The 23935-nt window shown below is 52.8% G+C and overlaps 1 protein-coding gene across 4 annotated transcripts in view; it reads right to left on the bottom strand.

Moving 5' to 3' along the window:
- Window positions 1-23935, bottom strand: part of LOC138498092 (zinc finger protein 268-like) — a 104214-nt gene that overhangs the window by 32238 nt on the left and 48041 nt on the right. The window contains exons 2-4 of one of the 4 annotated variants that reach the window (XM_069621938.1): window positions 15302-15360; window positions 13012-13137; window positions 7571-7646 (exon numbers count right to left, since the gene is read on the bottom strand). The gene's annotated coding sequence lies outside the window, so the exon portion shown is untranslated. Of the gene's footprint in view, window positions 1-7570; window positions 7647-13011; window positions 13142-15301; window positions 15361-23935 lie in introns of all 4 variants that reach the window. The other 3 variants (XM_069621939.1, XM_069621940.1, XM_069621941.1) reach the window with 3 other exon arrangements.

Here is a 23935-nt window from a genome sequence, read left to right on the forward strand (position 1 = left end):
TCTTCCGCTTGGAAGGTGGTGGTGATCCTGAGTGTCCTGCGCCGCTCTGGACACTAGGGGCAGGAGCCCTGGTGGGCTCTGTATCAGGTGTGTGGGATTGCACACTCAGCATGGGAGTTGGTGCAGGCATTGGCTCAAGTGTAATGGTGTCAGGGGGAATGTCAGCAGGATGGACTAGGACCGACACTGTCCTGGCTGGGTGTGTGAGAGCTGGGGTGGATGGAGCCGCAGCTGCCCCTGCAGCCTTTCCGCCCTGCCTACTTGGGGCAGCAGATAACCTTGCTGCCCCAGATCCACGTGGCATGATGGCATCAACGTGCACCAGCGCACGTGTCGTAGCCCTGCTGACCTGGAAGTCAGCCATGGAGTCAGCCAGGTCTGGTGCCACAATGGGCTGGTCCAACAAGGGCTGAGCATGGATGGTGTCAGCCACATCAGCCTCAACGGGAGGGGGGGGATTATGGGTGCCCGTGACTGGTCCTCCACACATGGGGGGACAGGCTCACCCTGCAAGTTACGACCACGTCCCCTACCGGATCCACCACGGCCACCACTTGTGGCTCTTCCACCTTTGCCACCCTTACGGAATCCTTGCCTCCCAGCCATGGCACTGATGTTAATGTGCGTATGGGAGTGGATGTAGACTATTGTCCTGGGCAATTGGGGGTCAAAGGGGTTGGGTACCAGATGGTAATTGTACCCTAGTGCTCTAGCAAGGCTGAATGTAACCCCTGGGGAAAGATGACGGGTCACGCAACGCACAGGAGGCCCAAAAAAGGGAGATGACGTGTACGCAACCCCTCCTAGACCACGTGTGCAGAAGGAAAACCTGCACTACGCTGTGGCACCCAGTAACACAAGAATGAACGTATGCATGTCACACGCAGCCTAGAATGACCTCTGAAGGGGTAGGCTACACACGGGGCAAGCACAGATGTTAGATACGTGCGTGACTCACCGTCTGCCAGGTAAAAGAGCGTGAAAAATGAGCGCGTTTGGTTGGCAACACCCCCGCCAAAAGAAGATATGTACGCTGTCTGAGGAGACAGGACAACAGTAGAAGGGAACACTGTTTGAGGGAACAGGCCCAGGTAAACCAGTACAAGAGAAAAAATAGAAAAAGCTGTCAGAGGTAACAGGGAGTACGAACTTGAAACGCTGTGAAGTAAATCGCGTGTGAAACGACAAGAAGTACAGAATTCACCCACTCGCTCTCCACGAAAAGCACGTACAAGGAATTGGTGTTCTACACGTACCTTATATGCAGGCCCACACGTACAGCGTCACTTACGCGGCGTGTACGTGCTAGGCCCATTCCCACCAATTACACGCTTTGTCACTTCTGCGTGTAGGTCCATTTGCACCAATTACACGCTTTGTCACTTCTGCGTGTAGGTCCATTTGCACCAATTACACGCTTTGACACTTCTGCATGTAGGTCCATTTGCACCAATTACACGCTTTGACACTTCTGCGTGTAGGGCTATTTCCACCAATAACACGCTTTGACACTCGGACGTGTCACGCAACTTTTTCCTACGCGTGCACGTGACTTCATAGACGCGCATACGCTAGTGACGCGTTTACGCGCTAAGGGCCTTTCATCGATTTACACGCAGACGTGTGGGATTTTCACGTGCAAAATCACTCACTACGTATCAAGCTGTCCACGCGTTCACACACGAAAGACCACGCTCCTGCCCAGGAGGCCAAATTACTGCCCCCCAGAGCCCTGAGCACGCTCCCACCTGCCATCTGCTGCTGCCTGACTCCCTGCTGCCCACGTGCCCTGCCATTTGCTGCCTGCACATCAGCCAGGGGTGCTGTTGCTGTGACCACCCCTGCTGGAACCAAAGGCTCCCAACTGCTTTTCCGTCGCCCCACAGCCCAGCCCCAGGACCCAGTTGCCCACCCACTCCTGCCTCTGGGGTTGCCATGTCGGGCACTACAACATCTGTCACCAGTGGCAACCCCCAGCCAAGGAGGCAGAGGGGCACCAGCTTCAGTGCCAGGGAAGTTGGTGTCCTGGTGGAGGATGCCCCTGGTGGCTGGGGGGTGGGGGTGGTGGGAGACATGGGTTGGACATGGGTGGGGGCCTGCTGGCAGGTGCCCCACAGCGCTGGGGGGTGGGGGTGGTAGGAGACATGGGTGGGGGCCTGGTGGTGGGTGCCCCTGGTGGCTTGTGGGTGGGGGTGGTGGGAGACATGAGTTGGGCATGAGTGGGGGCCTGGTGGAGGGTGCCCCTGGTGGCTGGGGGGTGGGGGTGGTGGGAGACATGAGTTGGGCATGAGTGGGGGCCTGGTGGAGGGTGCCCCTGGTGGCTGGGGGGTGGGTGTGGTGGGAGACATGGGTGGGGGCCTGGTGGAGGCTGCCCCTGGTGGCTGGGGGGTGGGGTGGTGGGTGACATGGGTGGGGGCCTGGTGGAGGGTGCCCCTGGTGGCTGGGGGGTGGGGGTGGTGGGAGACATGGGTGGGGGCCTGGTGGAGGGTGCCCCTGGTGGCTGGGGGTGGGGGTGGTGGGAGACATGGGTGGGGGCCTGGTGGAGGGTGCCCCTGGTGGCTGGGGGGTGGGGGTGGTGGGAGACATGGTTGGGGGCCTGGTGGAGGCTGCCCCTGCACTGCTGGGGGGTGGGGGTGGTGGGTGACATGGGTGGGGGCCTGGTGGAGGGTGCCCCTGGTGGCTGGGGGGTGGGAGTGGTGGGAGACATGAGTTGGGCATGAGTGGGGGCCTGGTGGAGGATGCCCTGCACTGCTGGGGTGGTGGGGGTGGTGGGAGACATGGGTTGGACATGGGTGGGGGACTGCTGGCAGGTGCCCCACAGCGCTGGGGGGTGGTGGTGGTAGGAGACATGGGTGGGGGCCTGGTGGAGGGTGCCCCTGGTGGCTGGGGGGTGGGGGTGATGGGAGACATGGGTGGGGGCCTGGTGGTGGGTGCCCCTGGTGGCTGGTGGGTGGGGGTGGTGGGAGACATGGGTTGGACATGGGTGGGGGCCTGCTGGCAGGTGCCCCACAGCGCTGAGGGGTGGGGGTGGTAGGAGACATGGGTGGGGGCCTGGTGGTGGGTGCCCCTGGTGGCTGGTGGGTGGGGGTGGTGGGAGGCATGAGTTGGGCATGAGTGGGGGCCTGGTGGAGGGTGCCCCTGGTGGCTGGGGGGTGGGGGTGGTGGGAGACATGGGTGGGGGCCTGGTGGAGGCTGCCCCTGCACTGCTGGGGGTGGGGGTGGTGGGAGACATGGGTTGGACATGGGTGGGGGCCTGCTGGCAGGTGCCCCACAGCGCTGGGGGGTGGGGGTGGTAGGAGACATGGGTGGGGGCCTGGTGGTGGGTGCCCCTGGTGGCTGGTGGGTGGGGGTGGTGGGAGACATGAGTTGGGCATGAGTGGGGGCCTGGTGGAGGGTGCCCCTGGTAGCTGGGGGTGGGGGTGGTGGGAGACATGAGTTGGGCATGAGTGGGGGCCTGGTGGAGGGTGCCCCTGGTGGCTGGGGGGTGGGGGTGGTGGGAGACATGGGTGGGGCCTGGTGGAGGCTGCCCCTGGTGGCTGGGGGGTGGGGGTGGTGGGTGACATGGGTGGGGGCCTGGTGGAGGGTGCCCCTGGTGGCTGGGGGGTGGGGGTGGTGGGAGACATGGGTGGGGGCCTGGTGGAGGGTGCCCCTGGTGGCTGGGGGTTGGGGGTGGTGGGAGACATGGGTGGGGGCCTGGTGGAGGCTGCCCCTGCACTGCTGGGGGGTGGGGGTGGTGGGAGACATGGGTTGGACATGGGTGGGGGCCTGCAGGCAGGTGCCCCACAGCGCTGGGGGGTGGTGGTGGTAGGAGACATGGGTGGGGGCCTGGTGGAGGGTGCCCCAGGTGGCTGGGGGTTGGGGGTGGTGGGAGACATGGGTGGGGGCCTGGTGGAGGGTGCCCCTGGTGGCTGGGGGGTGGGGGTGGTGGGAGACATGGGTGGGGGCCTGGTGGAGGCTGCACCTGCACTGCTGGGGGGTGGGGGTGGTGGGAGACATGGGTTGGACATGGGTGGGGGCCTGCTGGCAGGTGCCCCACAGCGCTGGGGGGTGGGGGTGGTAGGAGACATGGGTGGGGGCCTGGTGGTGGGTGCCCCTGGTGGCTGGTGGGTGGGGGTGGTGGGAGACATGAGTTGGGCATGAGTGGGGGCCTGGTGGAGGGTGCCCCTGGTGGCTGAGGGGTGGGGGTGGTGGGAGACATGAGTTGGGCATGAGTGGGGGCCTGGTGGAGGGTGCCCCTGGTGGCTGGGGGGTGGGGGTGGTGGGAGACATGGGTGGGGGCCTGGTGGAGGCTGCCCCTGGTGGCTGGTGGGTGGGGGTGGTGGGAGACATGGGTTGGACATGGGTGGGGGCCTGCTGGCAGGTGCCCCACAGCGCTGGGGGGTGGGGGTGGTGGGAGACATGGGTGGGGGCCTGGTGGAGGCTGCCCCTGCACTGCTGGGGGGTGGGGGTGGTGGGTGACATGGGTGGGGGCCTGGTGGAGGGTGCCCCTGGTGGCTGGGGGGTGGGGGTGGTGGGAGACATGGGTGGGGGCCTGGTGGAGGGTGCCCCTGGTGGCTGGGGGTGGTGGGAGACATGGGTGGGGGCCTGGTGGTGGGTGCCCCTGGTGGCTGGTGGGTGGGGGTGTTGGGGACATGGGTTGGACATGGGTGGGGGCCTGCTGGCAGGTGCCCCACAGCGCTGGGGGGTGGTGGTGGTAGGAGACATGGGTGGGGGCCTGGTGGAGGGTGCCCCTGGTGGCTGGGGGGTGGGGGTGGTGGGAGATATGGGTGGGGGCCTGGTGGAGGGTGCCCCTGGGGGTGGGGGTGGTGGGCGACATGGGTGGGGGCCTGGTGGAGGCTGCCCCTGCACTGCTGAGGGGTGGGGGTGGTGGGAGACATGGGTTGGACATGGGTGGGGGCCTGCTGGCAGGTGCCCCACAGCGCTGGGGGGTGGGGGTGGTAGGAGACATGGGTGGGGGCCTGGTGGTGGGTGCCCCTGGTGGCTGGTGGGTGGGGGTGGTGGGAGACATGAGTTGGGCATGAGTGGGGGCCTGGTGGAGGGTGCCCCTGGTGGCTGGGGGTGGTGGGAGACATGAGTTGGGCATGAGTGGGGGCCTGGTGGAGGGTGCCCCTGGTGGCTGGGGGGTGGGGGTGGTGGGAGACATGGGTTGGACATGGGTGGGGGCCTGCTGGCAGGTGCCCCACAGCGCTGGGGGGTGGGGGTGGTGGGAGACATGGGTGGGGGCCTGGTGGAGGCTGCCCCTGCACTGCTGGGGGGTGGGGGTGGTGGGTGACATGGGTGGGGGCCTGGTGGAGGGTGCCCCTGGTGGCTGGGGGGTGGGGGTGGTGGGAGACATGGGTGGGGGCCTGGTGGAGGGTGCCCCTGGTGGATGGGGGTGGTGGGAGACATGGGTGGGGGCCTGGTGGAGGCTGCCCCTGCACTGCTGGGGGGTGGGGGTGGTGGGAGACATGGGTTGGACATGGGTGGGGGCCTGCTGGCAGGTGCCCCACAGCGCTGGGGGGTGGTGGTGGTAGGAGACATGGGTGGGGGCCTGGTGGAGGGTGCCCCTGGTGGCTGGGGGTGGTGGGAGACATGGGTGGGGGCCTGGTGGTGGGTGCCCCTGGTGGCTGGGGGGTGGGGGTGATGGGAGACATGAGTTGGGCATGAGTGGGGGCCTGGTGGAGGGTGCCCCTGGTGGCTGGGGGGTGGGGGTGGTGGGAGACATGGGTTGGACATGGGTGGGGGCCTGCTGGCAGGTGCCCCACAGCGCTGGGGGGTGGGGGTGGTAGGAGACATGGGTGGGGGCCTGGTGGTGGGTGCCCCTGGTGGCTGGGGGGTGGGGGTGGTGGGAGACATGGGTGGGGGCCTGGTGGAGGCGGCCCCTGCACTGCTGGTGGGTGGGGCTGGTGGGAGACATGGGTGGGGGCCTGGTGGAGGGTGCCCCTGGTGGCTGGGGGGTGGGGGTGGTGGGAGACATGGGTGGGGGCCTGGTGGAGGCTGCCCCTGCACTGCTGGGGGTTGGGGGTGGTGGGAGACATGGGTGGGGGCCTGGTGGAGGCTGCCCCTGGTGGCTGGGGGGTGGGGGTGGTGGGAGACATGAGTTGGGCTTGAGTGGGGGCCTGGTGGAGGCTACCCCTGGTGGCTGGGGGTGGTGGGTGACATGGGTGGGGGCCTGGTGGAGGGTGCCCCTGGTGGCTGGGGGGTGGGGGTGGTGGGAGACATGGGTGGGGGCCTGGTGGAGGCTGCCCCTGCACTGCTGGGGGGTGGGGGTGGTAGGAGACATGGGTGGGGGCCTGGTGGTGGGTGCCCCTGGTGGCTGGGGGGTGGGGGTGCAGAGGGACATGAGCAGGTGTGCAGGGTAGCCCCCTGTTTTGTGGGCTGCCTGCAGGGGCCGTGGAGGGTGTACAGGGAACTCCTGTGAGGACCCACCCAGCCTAATCGCGTGTGATAATTCCCACGCACCCCTGTAATACACGTACCCAGCAAAATGGCGTGTGATAATTCCCACGCACCCCTGTAATTCACGTACCCTGCCAAATCGCGTGTGATAATTCCCGCGTACCCCTGTATTACACGTGCCCTGGCTAATCGCATGTAAGACTTCACGCATACCCCTGTAATACACGTTCCGTGGACAATCGCGTGTTGAACTTCCTGCGTACCCCTGTAATACACGTACCCTGGCTAATCGCGTGTAAAACTTCCCGCGTATTCCTGATATGAAGGTTGCCCGCTTTGCGTTCCATGTTTGGCAGCCCTGGGTTAGCGCAGCCCTTTGCGATGATTTAGCGATGTTGATGGCTTTTCCTTGCGCGAGGGCGTTCTTGGGGGCGTTACTGGCACTGCTGCAGGCTCGCTGCGATACTCTGCGCCACGGCTGGTTTGGGAGCATGAAATCCATGAATACGCTGTGCGCGGAAATCGGTTTTAGCGCACGTGCCTGGCGCACACAATCGCACGCGGACACTCTGCGCCAGCCGCTTGCGACACTTTTCTGCGAAATTCTATGAATTACCCTGTTTATATCTTCTATGTTACTCAAAAAACATCAATTTGTATACTATACTATCTCAGCTATTCAATAGTGTACTATTTAATTCAGTTCTTCTAAGGAAAATGTTCAACTTATGACGTCACAACAAACAACATGTAAAAAAGACGTTTTAACAGACTAGACGAACACCAGCTGGTCACATGTATCTCTGCCTCTAATAATTACCGCGACATGGAGTTTAAACGTATCCCTTTCATGGCGTCTTGAATCGCTGTGGTAGTCTATTTAATCCCCTTTTGGGACTATGGATACAAGTTTCTTCTAACCGCTATATTAAAGCGTAGGAATAAGGCGAATCCTCTCACTTCTCGGGTGTCCTTCCCGGTAACCTCTCTTCCCGGGTGTCCTCCCCGGTATCTTTCCTTTATTTACTTAATTATTCTTGAGTCATTATTCCCTTCCCCCTATATATATATATATACACATTCTTCTCTACTTCTAGCTATATTTTGTTTTCCCACCTCCCTCCGTTACCTTTTCCCTTAACTTGTTCTAAAGCATGCACTTTTGCCAAAACACTTAGTCTTTTTCACTCACCGTTCGCATGTTTCCTCTCTGGACCCTCGGGATCACCAGCTTCATCATCGCCTTCTTCGGCTTTTCTCCCGTTCAGCTGCACGTAGGAATGGGAAGGGGTTATGTGGGGAAGCACAGGTTCCTTCAGACCTCGTTCTGCAGATTTTATTTTTACTCTACCACTGTCTACAGGGAGCTTCACGGTCTACTCAGCCGAATGGCAAAGGACTTGTGATATTGTCGAGGACCTAGAGTTACTTTATGTCGACGGTCAATGGGTGTCTTATTCTAATCGATAATCGATAACCATCAATCTCTGCTATCAAGTGTACTCCATTACCCCCGGCCGGCCCATAGAGTCGAGGTTCGCTCAGAAGTACTTTAAGACAAGATAGCTGCACCCTTGAGATGGATGGGGGTACAGATTTATTACTCCAACACCAATCAATAAGGACAACTCAATGGTATGGCAAAGGGAGTCCGTTTAATGACAAGTACACAAAACGGGGAGTTATGGATGTCAGCAGTGATGCGATCGTCCTTCTCGCTTCAAACTCCTCAAACTTCATACAAGCTGTAACATTTATACTCAAAACTCGTCATCATTGACGTGTAACACTCAAAAGTTAACATGCAATTCTATTGGTTAGCAAAAGGTAACTTTACTATAGGTACTATATCTGTATATGGTAACGGAGTGAGGGGATTGGGTAAACACTGTAAGGTGGGCATCTAAGCCCTTCCTTCAAAAATGACAAATTTAGACGTCATCAAAAGTATGACGTCTCATTGGTTCTACCAGCTATACGACCCTAGATTATTTGGTCCATTGTGATTGGGTTGGCACCAACCCCATGGATACTTTTCCACTTTGCTTAACAGCTGGCATAATGGTCGGCTAGGTGCAGGGTGCCCCTTAAGTTACCCGGCCTTCCTCCAATTATGGTTACAATCAATCATCACTTTAGTAGCCATGTGTCAATTATTTCACTGTGGTTGACCTCGAGACTGCATCTTTTGTCTGGAAAAGGTTCTGATATCTCTGCTTGGTCGGATGTCAAGCGTAGGTGTGAGCCCTCGCTTCTTCTTGCTCGGCTGGTCACATGATTCCTACACCGTGAATTTGTCTTTTTTCCCTCAATTTGTGTATTTGATTCTCGTTTCACCCGCCACCTGCCTTCGCCTTCTTATCTCGACCTTTCAGAGGCAGGATATTCTGTTCTTAGTTTCAATTAGATATAGCTACTGTTCGCCTCTTTTATTGGTATGAGCTTGGCTTTCCTGGCACGAGTTGCTTCTGCTGAGTTTTGTTTCAGCCGTCTCTTCTCGTTTTGTTAAATATGAATCTTTTCTCGTTTGGCCTTTAGTAACCTGGGTTGATTCTGCTTCTCATGCAAAGTAGAAATATACTTATAATAATGTGCTTCGTTTGAGGTAGATTATGTATAATGGCGCTTGCCGCACTACTCTTCTACCAAGCATAGGAAGCTGCACTGTTTTCTTAGCTTTCTTGCAGTTCCAAGCATATTTACAGGTGCAAACTGGTCTACTATCTTCATTTTGCTTAAACCGAATTTTCTTACAGTTGGACATCGTTCTTTCACTTTAAGTTCCCGATATCCTTACTCATGGCGTTTCGTCTCTTTGTGTCATTCGCGGGTCATCATTTCTTCTATCTGTGAGTCTGTCCGGGTCCTTGTGACATCACCATTCATCTTCCATTAAGACCTTTTTGGCTTCTTCATGAACTGTACTTAGGAAGTCTTGATTCATCTACCTGATTTTGTCTCTATACCTGATGTAGCCCCCCGCACCATGTGGCATGGCTTTGCCAGACTATGCATCTACCTGACTTTGCCCGTATACCTGATGTAGCCCCCCGCACCATGAAGCGTGGCTTTGCCAGATTATGCATCTACCTGACTTTGCCCGTATACCTGATGTAGCCCCCGCACCATGAGGCATGGCTCTGCCAGATCATGCATCTACCTGATTTTGTCTGTATACCTGATGTAGCCCCCCGCACCATGAGGCGTAGCTTTGCCAGATTATGCATCTACCTGATTTTGTCTGTATACCTGATGTAGCCTCCCGCACCATGAGGCGTGGCTTTGCCAGATTATGCAGCTACCCGATTGTGTCTGTATACCTGATGTAGCCCCCTGCACTATGAGGTGTGGCTTTGCCAGATTATACATCTACCTGATTTTGTCTGTATACCTGATGTAGCCCACCCATCATGAGGTGTGGCTTTGCCAGATTATGCAGCTACCCGATTTTGTCTGTATATATGAGGTAGCCCCCCCCCCGCACCATGAGGCGTGGCTTTGCCAGATTATGCATCTACCTGATTTTGTCTGTATACCTGATGTAGCCCCTGCTCCATGAGGCGCGGCTTTGCCAGATTATGCATCTACCTGATACAGCCCCCAGCACCATGAGGCGCGGCTTTGCCAGACTATGCTTGTGATGAACCACCACATGTTGTAACACTTTTTGCGTGGTCTTGCATTTTAAAGTTGTCTTCTGCATTTACTGTAACTAGCGCCTGCATGCCTGAGGGTTTGGTGTGCTGCTATGAATGTAAAAATAAATAAATATATGTGTGAGCACAGGGCCCAAATCGCTCAGTGCCACTTATCTATCACTACTATAGGAGGTTAAAACATCACTACTTCCAAGTCAGTGGTGGCAGAATAAGCAGCGTTACGTCCCATCTCGGACATCTCATGTTGAGAATGGTTTAGTTCCATAGGATTTATTTCAGTTGTGCATTTATAGCAGCACACAAAGCCAATGGACATCTAGGCGCTAGTTACAGGTAACCAGTCACAGTGGAGAAGTGGTATGGCAGTAGGAAAAGGGGGTTAGTTGAATAGCAAGTTAAAAGATCTCCCACCCCGTGTTGTTCTGGCCGATTTGGAACCTTGTACCTCGGTAGAATGTTCCCCACCTCAGCCAGGGCCGCAAGCGCAATGTTAGAGGTCCCCATGCTTTCGCATCTCTTAGAGTTTACAGGCAACTGATTCCCCTGTCAGAAGCGGGACTCTGGAAGGGGCCACATCGCTGCTGGCTATAGACAGAAGGTCATCCGTGTCAACCACCTTCCTTACTCTCCCCTCACTCCTCCCTCCACCCGGGCTTGACATTGGGGTGAGCCTGAGGTTCAATATTATGGAATTGAGCAACCGGCTATTTCCTCAATCATGGCACTAGCCTCATCTATCCGAGTGATAAAAATTGAGTCTCGCTTGCCTGCCGTGCTATCAATCGGGGAACTCCCCGCTTTTCTTTTAGTCATGCTCCTTTTTTGCTTTGCAGTCTGGGAACTCTAGGACCTCGGGCACGCACAGAATAAATACAGCTTGCTGTGTATATTGTAAGTGGTACTCAGCTGCGTGGACAATCACATGCAATAAAGATACAAGTACATGGACATTGTATGAATATGCAATCAACGCAGCAGTGATGTTTTCCCAACAGTCGAGCTGGCGTTCGATGTCTAATCAGTCTCAGGTAAAGCCAGGTTAAGCACAGACAGAACAACTGGCTCTAGCTCAGCACAGCACTCCAACAGCAGTACTACTGGGCAACAAGACAGGCAAGCCCGACAGCTCAAGGGGCCGGCACAGTCTCCCCGCTCTCGCCCTGCGCCTCCAGTGCTCCCATCCTAGTCCTGGTCCGATCGAGGCATAGTCATGGTCCAATATCGTGTCCAACCCTCGTGCTTTTTATTTTTAATACTACGTTTGCGAGTCCCTTAGGACCTGGAGCGTGAGATCCTTTGAACTTAGCTATTTTGTTCAGTATATCATCCCTGTCTGTTACACTATTGAAGCCTCCGGGTTCTTTATAGCTTCAGCATCAACTCTGGAACTTACAAAGTTCTGGAGTATATACTTGCACCACTGTGAAGAACTGACAGTTAACTACTAAGTGGTCTTTACCAGCCCTTGTTTTGCCCAAGAGTTTCCACATTTTCTAGTGGTCCCTGGTATTGATCACCTTGACTAAATGTTGCCATTGCACATTTTTGTGTGAGGTGCGCCACCACTTAGTGAAGCCAGTCTGCGGTTAAGGGAGCTGTTCCAAGCCGCAGGCTGTTTTAAGCAGAAGGTTATTTGTCCCTAGAGGCTGTGTTGCTGCGGGTGGTCTATTTCAGGTCCTCTGAAGAGCGCCTGCAGCGGTCTGTCTGACTTTGACATCCAGCCTCATATCCTGCCCACGACGGGGAAAGGGCGTTCTGCCTGGCGCTGCCAGGGTTTCTGTGCAGCAGCATTCTCCCGCCAATGTTACCCCATCTGAGGTTTGCTGTGTGTTGCCTCGCCTTGTGAGTATTGGCTTCCTCTACACCCTCCGCCCCGCCTGGCTTTTCATACTCTGTTTGTTTGCCCTGCTTGAAGGTGTCCGTAGGTTCGCTGGTCATGTTCATCAAGGTATGTCTGGGGGTGTAAAACCTGCATCTTGGAGGAAATTGCCATTAGTCCTAGTCTTCAAAAAAGGTACATGCACAGAACTCTCAAACTACAGGCTTCTATTAATGCTCGATAAACACACTTAAGGACTGGGGGTGGGTAACTGATCTGTATGAATGCTCGACATAACAATGATCACTTCATGTTTAATCAAAGAAACACAGAAATGGGCAGACTGTCTACATAGCTGTTAGATAAATTCCAAACAGGACTTAGACCTGGTTCTGGAGTGGTCCATAACATAAGACTCATGGACAAGCTGTCAGTGCAAGCAACAAAGAAAGGCAGTCCTGGTGTGTAGGCAACTCTGGTAGATTTGAGCAGCAACAAAGAAAGGCAGTCCTGGTATGTAGGCAACTCTGGTAGATTTGAGCAGCAACAAAGAAAGGCAGTCCTGGTATGTAGGCAACTCTGGTAGATTTGAGCAGCAACAAAGAAAGGCAGTCCTGGTGTGTAGGCAACTCTGGTAGATTTGAGCAGCAACAAAGAAAGGCAGTCCTGGTATGTAGGCAACTCTGGTAGATTTGAGCAGCATTTGACCCCATAGACAGAGAAACTGTGGCGTAAAATGGCGTGCTTAGCCTGCATGAGAATACCAGTGCTCAGGTCAGGCTGGACAGCAGGAGAGCTACTGCGCCAATATTTATCAATAAAGGCATAAAACAAGGCTGTGCGCTAGCTCCCCTGCTGTTTAACAAATACCTGTCAGATCTGCCTGCAACTCTAGGGAGCATTGACAACAGTTCCCCTACACTTAATTGTGTATACATCAGCTGTCTGTCATATGAAGGCGATCTTGTGATCCTTGGTCACGCATATGCGTGTTTTAAAATACTACTGGTTGAATCACATAGGTATGCAGTGAAAAATGGGTTGGCCATTAATTTTGGAAAAACAAAGATGATACACTTTATTAATAGGAACATTGAAAAACCCAAACGTGTTGTTAGTGGGAACTGCATTGAGTACCTCACAAGCTATAAATACCTGAGGCTTGAGTTGTTGACCAGTGATGATTTTGCAGAGATTATCTCAGTTAAGTGCAGGAAGGTAGTCGCTAAATTTGTTCCCGAGACTTCAACAGAACGACTTATCGTCTTGCTCAGAATAAGCCTGACTCAATAAAAGAAAAAAACATTCAGCACAAAATGTTATTTTAGGAGCTCAAGTAGGAGCAATTGTGAATATTGCTGAAAGTTATGCTACATCATTAGTGATTAATTGCTATTTAGACTCAACGGAAATTAGTGTATATATTAGTGATTTGCAGTTTTATGATTCATTGTATTTTATACATGTTTTGTAATACATTTTTATATGTGTAAAGTTTAATATCAACTGATCACATTAATAAATAATTATTTCATAAAAAGCAAACAATTGTTTGTTGCTTTTTTTAAGTCAGTTTTTGTATTTTGAATTTAATTTATTGAGCACTTTCACCAAAGCGCTTTACAAATAAATCGAAATACAATGGTCCAATAAAAACGAAGCACGATAACAAAATCCAATGATCAAAGCGGATTAGAGGAAAGAAAGAGGAGGAGTTTTTAATTGGGAACGGAAAATCTGATAGGGAGCGGATGCACGGACAGAATGAGGTAGAGCGTTCCAATGCTTAGGGGCAAGAAGAGTAAAACAAGGGAACCGAGAAGCACAGGGCGGCTGAGGAACGACAGGACAATGAGAGGACAGCTCTCAAGATAGCAACACATGTCCATAATAAAAATCAGGATTTCCCCTCCTTGGAACGTGTAGGTTTAGCCATCTTTGCTGCCCACTTTCACATGTAATTGACGGCATCATGATTTACAGTGAGGTGAGTGCAGGTATTTGTAGGAGAGGGAGATTATTCCTGAAAACAAAATATTTCGGTTCTAAAATATCGACGTTCTTCCCCAGCAGGTGGTACCATAACACGAAGGTCAGGTTACTCTGGCCTAAAACCAAGACTCTTAATGCTACACTTTCACATAAAGGCTTTGTCCTTAATGGATATGGTCTCAATCACTCACCCCTCCTGCCAGGATTATCCAATATGAGGATTTTAGATCCCTCACATAGCACGTCATGCAGTGCTCGATACGTGTTGTGACTGAATCATGCTGCTGTCAGCAACAGTATCTGCAGGGTGCGAGCTGCGAGGACTTGATGACGACCTAGGCCCAGTTGATGGAGCCACAGCTTGGAGCTTCCCTCCCAGGGCAATGAGTGGGAAAGTGCTTTCAAGTGGATTTTAATCATGAATGCTCGTGGGATACTAGACAATAGGGGGCCATAACACCTAATAATGCCAGATGGTCATTATTTCCCCATAACTGGAGACACGAAGTTGATGAATAAGGAATACAGATGCTTTCAGGAGCCTTTAATACTTGGATCACCTGACTTGCTAACAATTCATGAATGAGTGCAAGCGGGCATGTAACTGTCCTTGATTCACCTCCCGTCACAAGCATGAGGGTGTCCTTTTCAATCACCTCATGTTGTCACTGCTCTAGCGGGTGGGCAGGCAAGGGGAGTGCGCGTCTGTCATACTTTCGCACTCCTTTCCATCCTTTCCATTGACTCTACCTCATGCTCTCAATTCCACTCCAGAATGCTCCCTCATTCATGCCTAGACACAAAACAACACCCACCAGAGTGCAGATCTGATGTTCCATTTCATTCAGTCCCTCCCGATTAAGGCTTTACCATCAATTTATTTCTCCCCAGGTGATCTGGAAAGAGAACAACGAACACTAGGCGTAGCTACCAATGTGCCTATTTAATTCACGTGTAGAACTCCACTCCTCTACCCCCTATAGCAAAGTGCTGAGATCCACCATACAGGTGAAATAGCGAATTACCAGTTGAGTTTAATAGGACGGCAAAGAGGAAAGGATTAACATAACATAACAGGTGTATTTGTAGAGTGCACTGCCCCATCCCCCACTGGGGCATTTTAGTGTTATAGACAGAAGCTAACAGATATTCATGGTTATGCAAATCAGTGGTACTCATTCAGTTAATCTTGGATGGATGAAGGGCTGGGTGGACCAGTGACTATGAGGTCACACACATGGATCCTTCTAGAGAATGCACTAGTCCACTGAGCCACATGCATGGACCCTAAACCTGGGTCTGGACGTCACTTATAGGAAGAGGCAGGAAGGAGGAATGAGACAAGGCAGAAGAGAAGGAGATATGATGGGTCCAGGAACAAAGGGTGGGAGACAGGTTATCTCAGAAGCATAGAGCAACCTGTGCAGAGAAACAAACTACGGTAGTTATTTACCTTTCAGTGCCTGTGCTTCTTACGTTTTGCAGAGTAGGATGACAACAGTGTGTTTAGATCTAGAAATGGAAAACATTATGTTATTAAATACTACAAACCCAAGACATCCTATAAAGATATATAATCGAAACCTCCAAAGTGGAGCTGCCATTCTCCTCTCCCCGCCCAGTAATGCACCCTCCATCACGTACACAAGACAGGATTAACTGGAAGCTTATGAAGAACAAGCAAAAAAGATGATCACTTTCTGACCAAAAGAGGAGTGAATAGTCGCTGGTCACTCGCCTACAGCAAATGATACCCCAATTATTCCTTCAAGGACATATTTCAAATTTTAAAATGTAGCATTTGAGATCCCAGGGGGATAGAAAAGGGGCCCACCCACCAAGGGCAGTTACTAGTCCATTTGGTGCCAAGGTCAAAACACTACAATGCGCCCCCCCCCGCACTCGGCATGCACACCACTCCCAAACTACACTCCACGGTTAAGTAACTCCTACTGAATGTCAATAAATCACTGCTATACAAATGAAACAGGGTTTATTATATTATGATTTAAGAACTTCGCAAAAACTCAAAATGCAGGTGTGGGCCCGTTTTTTGGCCAATCTGGCCCACTTTGATGAGTTACTTCACGATGCAGCTAGTAGTGCTGACCATTGTTGCTGAATAAATATCCTTTAAATAGCACAACTTTCATTACATTTTATCCAAAACACTCCCCTTTGGGTACTATTCCAACAGCCTGTCACAAAAGGAATGAATTGCCATTTGCAGCTGTGTGCCACTTTTTCATTGGTACCCGCGCCAGTATTATCCTCCAGTCCGACCCTGGTGGCTGCCAAAGGTGAGCCATTGAGGTTGTATTCCCAGGGCAGGTGCGGGTGGTGGGGAGCACCGTGTGTAGGAAATGTATCAGAGAAACATCATAGGGAGCAGGAGAGGCCGGGGCAGTAGCCTGGCCGGGCCCAGGCACCATTCAGCCCTCCCGGGACCTCCCAGGTGGGTGCTGCAAAGGCCCATCTCAAAGCCCCCTGTACAGATGCCCACTGCCCAGTCCTCTGTAGCACTGCCCACTGCACATCGCTCCTTGCAGACGCCCACTGCACATCCCTCTTGCAGACGCCCATTGCACAGCCCCCCTGTGCAGAGGCCCACTGCACAGACAGCTCATTGCGCAGATGCCCACTGCACAGCCAGCCCCTGTACAAACACCCACTGCACAGCCCCCTTGCAGATGCCCACTGCACAGCCCCATGTACAGACACCCACTGCACAGTCCCCTGTTTGGCCCCCCTGCAGAGCCCCCTGTAACGACACCCACTGCACAGTCTCCTTGCAGACGCCCACTGCACAACCCTCTGTACAGATGCCCACTGCACAGACCCCTGTACAGATGCCCACTGCACAGCCCCGTTGCAGACGTCCACTGCACAGCCAGCTCATTGCGCAGATGCCCACTGCACAGCCAGCCCCTGTACAAACACCCACTGCACAGCCCCCTTGCAGATGCCCACTGCACAGCCCCATGTACAAACACCCACTGCACAACCCCCGGTACAGATGCCCACTGCACAGCTCCCTGTACAGATGCCCACTGCACAGCTCCGTTGCAGACGCCCACTGCACAGCCCCCTGTACAGATGCCCACTGCACAGCCCCGTTGCAGACGCCCACTGCACAGCCCCCTGTACAGATGCCCACTGCACATCCCCATGTAAAGACGGCAACTGCACAGCCACCTGTACAGATGCCCACAGCACACACGCCCACTGCACAGCCCCATGTAGAGCTGCCCACTGCACACACCCCTGTACCGACATCCACTGCACATCTCACAGCACCAGTGCTGGAGTGGCCTACGGGGAACTCCTGCGGTTTCCCGGTGGGCTTCTGTACCATGGGCCACTTTTGAGTGGGATGAAGTCAAGAATTTGTTACAAAACTTTCACTATAAATTAACATAGGGCCACTTGGACAACTTTTCCAGGTCCACTTTTGGTTCCCAGGCCAGGGAACAGCACCCTGTACAGATGTTAATGGATATTTATACCGCACACTATGAGCACCATAGTGGTCCTTTAGTGCTCCAGCGGACCTGAAAGGAAAGAGGGTAAGATGGGTTAGTAAGGCCGAGCGGGAAAAGAGCAGGAGAGCTGTGATGTGCTGTTGGCAGCCTCAGTTCGATTAACACTGTTCGCTGAGTTTAGGTGTGCTTTTCGGTTGGTAGCTGTCATGTGCTGTTGTGCGAGGTTATCTGTGGTTTATTTTGTTTTTGCGATGTAGTGAAGTGCATGCGGTTTGTTGTGCTTTAAAGGTATGGTTGTGTTTAGATAGAGTTTGAGAGGTGTATGCAGAGGGGTGAGATTTTTTTGCAGAGTTGGTTAGTGGCATCACTATCTAGAATTCTGTCTGGGTGTGAGGCAGGCTAATATTCACAGTTCTGTCTGGGTGTGACACAAGCTAATATTCAGAATTCTGTCTGGGTGTGACACAGACTAATATTCACAGTTCTGTCTGGGTGTGACGCAGGCTAATATTCACAATTCTGTCTAGATGTGACGCAAGCTTATATTCACAATTCCGTCTACATGTGACATAGGCTAGTATTCACAATTCTGTCTGTCTGGGTGTGACGCAGGCTAATATTCACAGTTCTGTCTGGGTGTGACGCAGGCTAATATTCAAAGTTCTGTCTGGGTGTGACACAAACAAATATTCACAATTCTGTCTGGGTGTGACGCAGGCTAATATTCACAGTTCTGTCTGGGTGTGATGCAGGCTAATATTCACAGTTCTGTCTGGGTGTGACGCAGGCTAATATTCACAGTTCTGTCTGGGTGTGATGCAGGCTAATATTCACAGTTCTGTCTGGGTGTGACGCAGGCTAATATTCACAGTTCTGTCTGGGTGTGACGCAGGCTAATATTCACAATTCTGTCTAGATGTGGCACAAGCTAATATTTATAATTCTGTCTAGATGTGACGCAAGCTAATATTCACAATTCTGTCTAGGTATAACGGTGCGATCTGGGTGGTCTTGTGGCTTGATATGTGGGGTGGTAATCGGATAGGAGTGTGTAGGCTGCCGGAGGAAGAGTGACTGGGGATTCCTACCCTACAGCTACCTTGTCTTGGGGACGGAGTAAGGGGAAAATCCCAGGCTTGATAGGATTCTAGGGTTATTGTTGGGGCATCTGACAGAGGGGTGTCTGAGGTGTTACCCACGTGGCGAGACAGTATCCTAGTGTTCCACTTTCCTGCATAAGGTGGTCCGAAAGTGGAGAGGGGTCCAGGTTTCTAGGCATAGCAGTGAGAGCAAATCACTCAGAAATTGGTTGGTTGGGAGGGGAGAGAAAGGTCCTGACCTGCGCTTCAGGTTTGGTTGAGACTGAGATCCCCCTTAGATTGTCTTCTCTGGTTAGAGAGTAGTGGGCCTAATGTCCAAATACAGCCGTTAGGGAGAGACACCAAAATAAGAATTTTCCGGATAGTGTGAGAAGGCCTGAGTTTCAAAATATAGCAGTCAAAGAAATGACATCTAGATTTGGTAGTTCGAAAGATGTCTAGCGTGCAACTAGAATCATTGATTCATGGTGCGTCACCCTTCTCAACTCTCAAGCTGGACTTCCTTTGCATTTTGAATCATGCTGTTCCCATCTTCATCTTGTATCCTGGCTTGCAACATTATGTGTTACTAATGACTTCTGCAATTGTATTCGCTCTCCCCTCTTGCTTCTCCACTCTTTTTGACTGCTCAATCTCTGTTCTCTTCTCTTCTCCATTTCTCCCTTTTCCCATCTCCTACCCTTACTTTCTTCTATGCACTTACTCTATCAGAATTGTCCCTGGACCTAGTATGATAGCAACCTCGTCTGTCTTCACCCCCGTCCCCTTACTTGTTTTTTTCCTCCCCCAACCCCTCCAGCACTATCTGAAATGTGGTCAGACCTAGTACGAGAGTCACTTCTTTTGTTCCTCCCCTCCCTTTCTGCACCCCTCTCCCTCGCTTTTTGTTTTTCTCCGGCTCTACCAGAAATGGTTTCAGGCCTAGTACGGGAGTCGCCTGTCTGTTTCCATTTCCTTCCCACTCTCCCCGTCCCTTCCTTATCTATGTCTTAGCTCTTGCACTATCTGAAATGTCGCCCGGCCGAGTACGATAGTTAATTTCACATCCTTACTGTTCATGGCCTGTAAGAATGTCATTGTATTTCCCCTTGTTCACTCCCTTGCCTTGAAGCGCTTTGACACACATTGTGTATAGGCGCTATATAAATAAACTATCATATCATAACTATGGGTGAACTACAGCAGTGTGCTAAGTGGAGTAGAGAACTGGTGTTAGCGGTGAGAAAAATAAAAGGCTATAGGCTAATATGAATGGTGGGGTAGTTTAATGCCGAAGAGTGATTGCTGTCTCCACTGTTCTCAACTTGCCAACTTGTCAGTTGCTGCTGGTTGACGGCTGCTGGCTCCTAGCTTCCCCTGCGGACACGGTCTGGAACTGCTTCATCAGGAGCTGCCCTTTGCCTCTGGGCACTGAGCCGCAGGGGGCTGCCCTAGAGTGAAGACTAATGGGGGCACCAGGGACCAATCACTTGTCGGGCGTAATCCGTAATTCTACACATGCCCCCCCACCCCGTGCAGATGGCTGCTGGGAGCCCGTCCTTTCTAACATCCATTGCGTGCTAACTGATCCCGTCTATTGGGCCGGTTCACCATTTATTGCGTTGTGCTGTTATCTTCAAAGGCTGCCTATTTATTTATTTGTTCACTTGTTCACAGGCGCTTATACAGGAAGCAAATACTGTTTCAAAGTGCCCACAGGGCAACAGGGAGGGGACAGAGGATGATAGACGATGAAATTACAACAATGTTAAAATAATTAAATACAATATAAGAGACAATGGGGAGGGGAAGACAAACCTACTATGCCTTGTGAGTGTTCAGGACAGACAGCCTTGTGGATGATGCCGAGGAATTTGAATTTAATCCATGCTGCGATCGGGAGCCACGGAAGACTTTGTAGGGCAGGAGAGATGAGGTCCCTGGGCTTGAGGCCAAGGATAAGTCTTGCTGCCCTATTCTGAATTAGATGGAGGGGTCGCAGAGTGGACGAAGGTAGATTAAGGGGGAGGCTATTGCAATAGTCAAGCCTAGAGCGAACCAGAGCCCGGGTAATATTGAGTCTCTGGGGGAAGGTGAGGAAAGGTAGAATTCCTTTCAGAAGGAAAAGCTGTAAATGAGACTTCTTGGCAATGTCCTAAGTATGAGGGAGGAAAGAGAGAGAGGAGTCGAAGATGACTCCAAGGTTTCTGGCTTCCGTAGAGGGAGCAGGGGTAGAGCCCATGGAAGAAGGCCAGAGTAAAGGGAAGAAGTAGGGTGTCGGGACCTCATGGAAGAAGTCTAGAGTGAAGGGAAGAAGTAAGGTGTCTGGGACCCAATAGGGAGGGGAGCCAATAGGGAGGATCTCTGTTTTGCTGGCATTGAGGCAGAGATCATTAGAAGTATACCACGCCTGGATGGCTGAGAGGCAGTCGGGGAGGATGGAGGAAGTTTGAAGAAGAGTTGTGGGTCCTCAGTTTAGCAATGGAAGTTGGGGGAGAAGGAGGAAATGAGGCATGCCAGCAGAGTAAGGTAGATGTTAAAGAGCCAAGGTGAAGAAATTGAGCTCTCTGGGATGCCACAGGTGGAGAAGGAAGTAGGGGAGGAGGTGCCCAGTATGACTTTGGAAGAGTGGTCAATTAGGAAGGAGGTAAGCCAGTCTAGTGCCCACTACGAGATACCAAGGGTGTCATGGAACCATTTTATGAGGATGGAGTGGTTCACTGTGTCAAATGCAGAAGAGAGATCAAGGAGGATGAGGACAGCAGGAGAGTTGGAATCAAGGGATGCAAGCAGTTCTTCAGAAGAGCGGTTTCCGTGCCTCTGGATGCTCGGAATCGAGATTGACGGTCGTGGAGACCGCCAAGTTCAATGTGGGAGTTAGGTTGGGGCAGGGCCAGCTTCTCAAGCAGTTTCCCCAGAAAAGGGGTGATGGAGATAGGGCGATAGTTGGCTGGGCATGAAGGGGCGATAGTTGGCTGGGCAGGAAGGATCTGCTGATGGATTTTTAAGGAGGGGGCACACAAGGGAGTGCTTGAGGGAGGATGGAGAAGAACCAGTAGCAAAGGAGTGGTAGCAGAGATCAGCGATAGCAGGGACAAGAGGGGAAATGTTGTCCTTGATGGTTCTGGATGAGCAAGAGGCAACCTGTTTGGAAAAGACCTTCGTGGAGTGGACAACTGTGATGACTTCCTCCGTAGAGACAGGGGCGAAGGAGGAAAAGGAGGAAGGTGAGTGTTTAGGGGAGGCAAGGGGGGAGGGATGGGTTGGAAGAGTGCGTGACAATGCTGTTCAGTATATCCTGGGTTATGGTGGTGACGTGAAAGGCACATGCATTGCAAAGGGCCTGGGAAGGAATAGGGGCAGAGGTTACTGCAGGCGGCTTGGCAAGTTCCCTGCAGATGCTGAAGAGTTCCGCCGTGTTGTTGGATGCGCCAGATACTCGAGCCTGAATGTGGGCCCTTTTTTTGGCACGGATAGAGAGTCTGTAATGCCTTTGGAGCAGGCGGCAGGCAATTTTGTGAGAGGGTGAACCTGAGGTTTGCCACTTATTTATTGGTCTCTTGTTAGGCACTTATACAATTAGCAACAACTGTTTCAAAACACCCACAGGGCAACAGGGTGGGTACAGGGGAGGTAGACAAGGAAATTTAAAGATAAATAATTGAAATAAAAGTGCAAATCAAATAAAGAGGGTAAAAAGGGAGGGGAGACAAACCTACAATGCCTTGTGAGTGTTCATAATGTGCAAGTGCAGTGGGGCAGGGAGGTAAGGGATAGGTGCTGTGGTGCTTGTGGCGAAGTGCTCCGAGTGAAGTGTTGGTAAGAGAAGAAGGTAAGTGCAACCTCCCGTGGGGAGCGTGATAAAGTACGTACAGAGAAAGACAGCGGCTGGGTTGAGAGATGTGGGGGGTCAGGGCACAGAGGCTACATAAGGACCCTGCACATCAGTCGGGCTACTGTATGATTAGCAGGGAAGAGAGGAGTAAAAGGAGAAGAGAAAGGTCTTGAGGCTTTTTCGGAACTTAAGGATGTCCTGCTCAAGACGCAGTGGGAGAGGGAGGCTATTCCACAGGAGTGAGCCTGATTACGGAGGGGGTGTAGCCCTGATCTTCCCTGAGTGGATTCCTGCCTCTGTCATTCCTACGCAGGACTACTCCTCTTTCGAATGCCTCATCTGCAGGCTCTCCCTCTCTCCTGGCCATTCCCTTACTGTGGCTACCATTTATCGGCCACCGGTCAGATCTCCTTCTTCCTCTCTGAGCAGGTTGACCTCTCCTCTTCCCTCCTGGTCTCGACCACTCAACTCCTCCTTCTTGGAGACTTTAACATCCACCTGGATCCTTCCTGTCCTTCCTCTGGACTCTTTTTCGACCTCTGCAACTCTCTCTCACTCTCTATTCTCCCCTCTGGCCCGACTCACTCTGCATGGCACACTCTGGATGTTCTGATCTCTTCAGACCATCCCCTTTCTACCCCTCTCACTAATCCTCTCTCCTGGAGTGACCACTTTCTCATTTCCTCTCAGCTCACTCTCTCAATCCTTCAGGCCAAGCCACCTTCAGCACTGCCTCCCACCTTCTCGGTTATCCGACCCATGAAGCGTGTGTCAGTTGAGGCTTTCGCCCCCACTTTCTCAACCCCCCCACTCTCTGCATTTGGCTGACTCACCCTGACACAGCCCTTTCCATACTCCAATTGGCTATATCCGATACTCTCGATGTTCTTGCCCCTGACATGAGGATCCGCCTGAAGCCAAAAGCCAAGTGGAACTCCTGGTATGACTGTGACCTCGTTAGCCTTAAACGCAAGTGCAGGGTGGCTGAGAGGAAATGGTGTGCTTTCAGTACATTCTCTGACAAACTGGCCTGCCGCTTGCTCCAAAGGCAATCGGCTCTCTGTCCGCACCAAGAAGAGAGCTCACATCAAAGCCTGTGTCTCTGCGGCATCCACCAACTCGGCCAAACTCTTTAAAATCTGCAAGGAACTGGCCAATCCTGTTGCAATCTCTATCTCTTTGTCCCCTCCCAGGCCCACTGCATGGCTCTGGCTTCTCATTTCATCTCTAAAACTCATAACTTCCTGTCCTCTCACTCTTCCTCTCCCCCTCCTCCCTCTACTCTCTGCTGTTCCTCTGGCCCTTCTTCGGCCATTGTTCCTCCCTCCTTCTCTGCCTTTCCCCTGCTCTCCCTAGACGAGGTTTCTAGACAAGTCCGATCTATGAAAATCTCATCAAAACAGGTTCACCCCTGTTCCTCCGAAACCATCAAGGACCACATTGACACCCTGGCTCCTGCTCTGGCCAACTTCTGCAACCACTCCTTCGCCACTGGACTCTTCCCTTCCCCCTGAAGCACTCCCTTGTGCAGCCTCTTCTTAAGAAACCCTCTGCCGACCCGTACTGCCCTGCTAACTATCGCCCAATCTCCATCACCCCTTTCCTGGGCAAACACATGGAAAAGCTGGCCCTCTCCCAGCTTAATCTTCACACTGAATCTGTTGGTTGTTTTCATGACCATCAGTCTGGCT

This window comes from Ambystoma mexicanum, chromosome 5q, assembly GCF_040938575.1.
Source record: "Ambystoma mexicanum isolate Mex_15411 chromosome 5q, UKY_AmexF1_1, whole genome shotgun sequence".
NCBI lineage: Eukaryota > Metazoa > Chordata > Amphibia > Caudata > Ambystomatidae > Ambystoma > Ambystoma mexicanum.